Raw genomic sequence first — 6,725 nt, forward strand, 5'->3', positions numbered from 1 at the left:
CAACGACCGGAGCTGCTGTACCAGCTTTTCAACCGCCACCCAGCCGAACAGACCATAGCAGCGTGCTCTGCCATCCATCATTCGACCTACAGTTACTCAGTTTGCCTCCGTGTTCCAGGTATTTATCCATTTTACTGGTAACCCTGTAAATTCTGCTTTTTCACTAAAAGTTCTACCTGTGAAAACCAAATTCCAATCAAGAACATTCTGCTTAGCCCACAAAAAGACTCCTAGACCTATTGTTCAGTCCAATTTTCCACAACAATCCTAAATTCTAGTTTGAAAACACAAGAACCAAACATGGAAGCCCCCGCAGCCCTGAATGTCGCACCTGTATATGCACCTCACAAAGACTTGAATTATCTGCCTCTGGCAGATAAAGACTTTCAAATAAAGGACTTAACCACTAATTACAATCATCTTCAGGCCTTCTACCAAATTAGGGATAGTTATCTAAGCAATTCTGATATTTTTGGACTATGGGAATCAAACCTTCCCATGTACTTCCTTCCCTCAGTCCATGTTTTCCCAGATATCATTCACCAATGTTGTGCCAGCTATGACCCTGTCCATAGAGAAGTTATGTCTTCTTCACAAACTGTCCTTTTTTCCATAACTGCTGAATCCATCAATGAGATGATACATTTCCATTCCATTGAGCCTCTTGCTCCTCTTTCCATGGGATTTTTGCTGGAAAAAGCTTCCCAATTACCTAGCTCAGAAATAACCCGTATTGCTCAGATGTCCATGTCACCAAAGCAACAACCTAAAGGCCCTCCTCCTTATCTGCACGTTTTTTCACTGAAACTGGTAAACTCATTCTTGACATGGTATCCTCTATCTTGGGATTTAGGTCCAGTGAATATGTGGATGATATCACTTTGGTTCTATTATCAATATTTACTCCAGGACAACCCCCTGTTGTCAAGTATGACTATGCCACTTTCATTGCCAACAATATCCATGCTCAATTCATGAATTTGGAGAGGGAAGGAGTTTTCAAATACACATATTTTATATACCATCTGTTGTTATATTATCAACCAGACATCTTTTCGTTTCCCATCAGGAAATTAGATTCAAAAGGAAATCGGAGGTCTGTGATCTTTTGGAGCTCAGTCTTCCATGATACTTATGAGTGCCCTTATACTTATAGTGAATTCATTGACTTTTTTGTACACCCAGCCTCCACTCTGTTGATAGGAGCCCCTCCTAGGATCACTGGTCACATGAAGAAGATTTTGCAGCTTTCCAAAAAGTACAGAATAGGTGACTGGTACCTCTACCAGAATCACACAGAGATCAGAATGTATGGGTGTGAACTTTGCCCTTTTAAGTTGCCTAAATATGTGCACATGAGGTTATTTGCATTAGAATATTTCAGGTAGATCATCCATGCAGATTTAACCCACTTTTGTAATGTAAAGAAGAAAGCTCAGTTGAGAATCAAAAACCAGTTAGGCACTTATGTTATCCAAGATAGGGATGTGTGGAAGGATGCTGAAAATATCTTAGAAGACCACCTTAGATTGAAGAAGAGTTTTGGGTGGGTGCCATATGACCCATGTAGTTTCACAAGTGACAGAAGGGTAAGGTACAGGCTATCAGTGTATGTACATCATAGGATCCCAAAATTGAACAGTATGAAAATCAAGAAGAATGGGTAGAAGGGACCTTAATAGAAGAAATTATTGAGCAAGAAAAGATGGAAAAGGCTATGAAAGATCTTGAAAAAACCCTTGACCTGGACTCTTTTGGACAGGTATCTTCAAGCTGCCTCAACAATCAGGAGTTAGAACATCTTCTGCTGGGACTTCTCAGCAGCCTGCACAGAAAACCAGTGCATCAGTCACAGGGACTTCGAAGGGAAAAGAGGTAGAAACTACAGAGCAGCCAATCATGGTTGATCAGACAGGGGGGTCCAAAGAACAGGAACAAGTACAAATTCCTCCTGCCCAATCTAAAGCAGCAAAAATCTCAACATTACAAACTCCTCTAAATAAGGAAAGAAGCAAGAAGAGAGACAGAGAAGAGGCCACACCTATTAGTGGACCTGCAAAACAACCAGGTGCGAAGAGGCAACGATTGAATCCTCTGTCAGAAGAAGAAATCATTGAAGAAACAACAGACAACCTAAGAGGTGAGAAGTTAGTCAGCCATCAGACTTCCCCAATGGTAGATACATCAACTAGCTTACATAAGGAGGAGCTAGAAAGACAACAGAGTGTTGAAGTATCATCTACCAGGCCATAAAGCAAACAACCCTCTGACATCAAACAGACTTTTTCAGAAATTAAGGCAAAAAATGATCTTGTGAAAATTCAAATGTATAATCAATACTTGAAGATTGCCCCCTCAAACCAGCAAAGGTTAATGTCTACCTATGACATTAAAGAAGGCAAAATGATTATGAGTTATTTTAAGCCCAAGGTACAACAACCCCAGTCTACAACAGATTACATCAGAACAAACTTAGAGGTCGTAGCCAAAGACATTCATCCAATGGACCAGATTGAACTCCACAAGCAAACTGGAGAAATGGTTTATTCTACACTGGCTGACAAAGCAATGTTGGCCCACCAGTTACAGAGTTCCTTAGACAACACAACAACTTAGTTAGATTGAGAAAAAGCTTCTTCTCTGGCCAAATATAATACAATCAAATCATTGAAAGATATCATCATGGAACTGGGACATGACCCCAAAGATGCTAAAGGCGTAAAGGCACTAATCAAAAAGAAGGAAGAGGACATTGCTGCCCTGAGGAAACAGCTGAAGCTACCTCCTTCAAGGCACCCACAGACTGTAGAAATTATAGAGCAGAAATCAGAGGAAGACATGATGGACCTGCTCATGAAACTCAATGAAAGATTAATTGATACAGAGAAGGCACTTGCAAAAGCATTAAAAGAGAAGCAGGGAGAGTCGACCTCCCAGCCACCTGAGGTAATCCCTACAGTTACAAGTGCAATCCCCTCAACAACTCGAATAGCATCAGCTCCAAATATCCCACCAGCCACAACTGAGGTAATTATAGGTACAACATTAGCAGGAGCAGCACCAGGCAGTAGTACAGGTATGAGCACAGAAGAATTGATAAAAGCAATGGAAGATTTAAAACTCCAAGTGTCAGAGCTGAAGCAAGTAAAGGAAAAATTGGCAAAAGTAGAACAGAGTTATGATAAATCCAAAATAAGTGTAGCAGAGAAAATAAGAGATGTTAAAGAATTAATGAACAAAGTCGGAACATTAGAGAAAGATCTCACTATGGACAAGCCTCTAGCAGAAATCAAAGGAATTCTTTGGACCAACATCACTCAATCCCTAAGTAATGTTTGGCCATCTATCCAAGCTATTTATGAGCAAATTGACTTGGTGAATGCAGCACATGGTGAGATTCAAAAAGCAGGAGCTTTACTAGGACAAATGCCTGATCAAGCCAACCAGCTCATACACTTTTTGAATAGCAGAAACAGGGAACAGCTGGAACAACTTAGCATCCCAGACAGGACAGGCACCATTTTGGATATCAAAAGAGTTCTAACCAAGAGAACTTTAATGTAGATTTTGGAGAAAAGATGCCAAGATATGCAAGTGGAAATTAATTCTTTCATGCAAAGATTTACAGTTTTGCAAGATAAAGGGCTACCAAGTCTATTAGGAAATAATGGCCGGCTTATGAAACACACAAATTATGTACATAAGTTGAACACATATGCTGTTGATCAAGTTAATTCATCAACAAGTGCTTCAGGAGTAAAAGCACTCCCCACAAGCCAAACTCTGTATGATAATTTGGAGAATTTATTTTTTATTGAGCATGAGGTAAAACCTCTGTTTTAGCTCCAGCTTAATTTCTTTAGATATACAGAAACTGATGAGACACTGAGAAAACTTCAGAGACAAAAATTGCCGGATCAACAATGGTGGGAAGACATGTTGGTGATTTTGTAAATTTCTCTCAGATAAAGCGAAGATTTCAGGCTATTTTTTCCATGATAAGATAAACAGAGATAAATGAGGCTCAAGAGAGTCAAAGAATATCTAATCAGGATAAAAAAACATCTGACTAAAGAAGAAGTAGCCAACACAGAGTACCAGCGGAAAACAGCTATAAACCAACTCCCAGAACCTACCTCAAGTACATCCCATAAAGATGGAACAATGAGCAATTTATTGTTGCCCTATTTACGAGACTGTTTGTCTCTATCTTTTGTAAGAAGGCATTAGTCATCACCAGATATTATTTCTATCAGATATTTTGTAAGATATTTCGATATTTTTTGTATAAATACCCCCCTAGATGAAGTATTTGGGGGTTGGTGAATGTTCTCAAACTTTGCTGTAATACAGAATTTTGGAATAAAAAGGGCTATTGGAACCATCTGTTATGTGGCATACTGGACGAGGAATTGATGCTAAGGACTTGTTACAGAATTTTTGAATCAACTTATGGATCAATAAGTCCCTTCTAACTTGTGTTTTACAGTTTTATACGTTTATTATATCATCTATATTTTACGATCTCAATAGTAAAGAAAAAGAATAATTTAGAATTTTCTTGACTGCACTCTGTTTTCAGTCTTTATTATTTTATGTGTTTTCGTCAGAATTAGAATAAACAGTGAATTCTTGATTGCTCCTGTTTCCCCTGATTCTTTCCTGTTGAGTATTTGGTAAGGAATTCTTAATTGTTGCTTAGCGGTAATCATCCATTTTCCCTCTGTCAATATGATGAAGGATTCTTAACTGCCCTTCACCCATTTGATCCCATTCCATCTAATTCTAGCCTTTAAATTGTTCTATGTTTGACTACCTTGCTCTGTGATACCATCCTCTGTAGAGAAACCTAATCCAGGAAGCTACTTCATTTGACTCCATCATGCCCAATGGACTGAACTATTCAGTATGTCTCACTGTTCTATTGAATCTCACCATCCAAAAACCAAAACAAAACCCTTGAACCTCATAACTAGCCTAACACATTTCAAAACAAAGCTAAATCATAAAGAGAGAGCCCTCTCTGGATGCAGATTGGCTAGAATCTGTATCAAAAAGATTGGTCTGTGGTTACCTCGGCCGTATTCCCTTTCCCACAACTTTGGGGAACAAAATAAGTGATAACATTCACCTTGGTGAGTGTGCCAATGGATGGGATCACATGCCTGCACACAATGACATCCATGCTCCTAATTACTCGTGCATGTGAATTTTGTAAGTTGGTGATGAGCTACGGGAGTTCCTCGTAGTTCTAGATATGACTTCGGACACATGCCTTCAACTCCACTGCCTTTGCCTTCATCATCTTTGGCAAGTGCAATGTGGCTCCCTTGTACCTCATTGTCCATATCTACATGTGATTGACAGCAATGTGTATGTCTTTCAAGATGTGTGCTCTCCTAGCACATTGTTGCTAACAACCATTAAGATGGACAACTTATGCAGGGTGACGAACCTGAAGTACAGCTTCCACATGACTGTCTTGAGAGATGATACTTCATCAATTATCGCTTTCCTCAACTCTGCTCTGGCGGATGCTGTAAATTGGTCTTCTCCCTGCTTGGCCACTTGTAACTCCTTAGCCATGTGCTCATTCTTAGCTATCAAGAATCTAACACTCGAGTTGGTGGCTTCAGCATATGCCCTTGTAGCATCGGCCAATGCAGCTAGATGTTTTCGCACATTGAACATGATCACTCATTATTTAAACTGCGCAGGAGATACATGGACATCCAGAGTGGGCACACTGTGCGACTGCGCAACTTTGTGTTGTGATTCATCGAAAGATATGTTGTACATATCTGATTTCGGATTGTCCTAAAGGATTTTAGTGTCTCCTTGATCGCATGGGACTTGCTCTACTTCCAGACCTGGTGAAGTCAGTGAGGTGACCTCTTGGTTCTTATGCATGAGTTCAATGTCCTGATCTATCTCAAGCTAAACAACACTTGTGTCCATTTGTTTCAACATCCATTCAATCTCCTGAGAAAAGTCCTACTCGTGCAACTTCTCACCTTGTTTGCTATATGCCAGATGTTCGAATGAATCCATAACATGTATGGCCACAATTTCATCAATGTGTGCATGTTGCACCTCCTGTTGTTCCTATTCCTATTGTGCTTCCTTCTCTCTTCTACGTAGCTCTTGTTCTTCCCTGAGTTGTTGCTTCAACTCTTGCAACTCCTTTTCTGCTTCCTCCAGCTTCTGCTTCTCCCTCTTCCTTTGCACGATCCTTCTATCGCGTTGTCTCCCATTCGCCTTAATATCCAAAGCTTCTCTTAACACAAGTGGATCTGCTTTGAACTTACATCTTTGCTCCACCTCTATGCTGTTAGCAACCTTCCTCTTGCCTTTGTCAAGCGCAGGTCTGTTGCCCTCTGTTGCTACTGATGATGTTTCTCTCTAAGATGTTGTTGCCTTCTGCACTTCTAACCACTCTATAGCCATTCTGACCGGTTCATTGAGCCTAGAGAAGTTATAGAAATATCTCCATGGGTCTTCCTCAGGCCAATGACATGTCCCGTGGATCTAAGGATGATACACTCTTGCAGAGTGGTCCTTCACTAAGAAATGCAGGTCATATGGATTGACACTTCTGGTGCTGAAGGTGAATCTCTTAAATTCCTCTATCTCGGCCTCAACATGCTTGAGATTCTGGATCTCATACAAATCAATCCACAAAGGAAGAGCAGGGTAAGATCACTTCTTTTTCCTGTGCAGTCTCA

The sequence above is a fragment of the Pinus tabuliformis genome, chromosome 4_1, assembly GCF_031772625.1.
Source record: "Pinus tabuliformis cultivar Carrire ecotype Pingquan chromosome 4_1, CPIR1, whole genome shotgun sequence".
Taxonomy (NCBI): Eukaryota; Viridiplantae; Streptophyta; class Pinopsida; order Pinales; family Pinaceae; genus Pinus; species Pinus tabuliformis.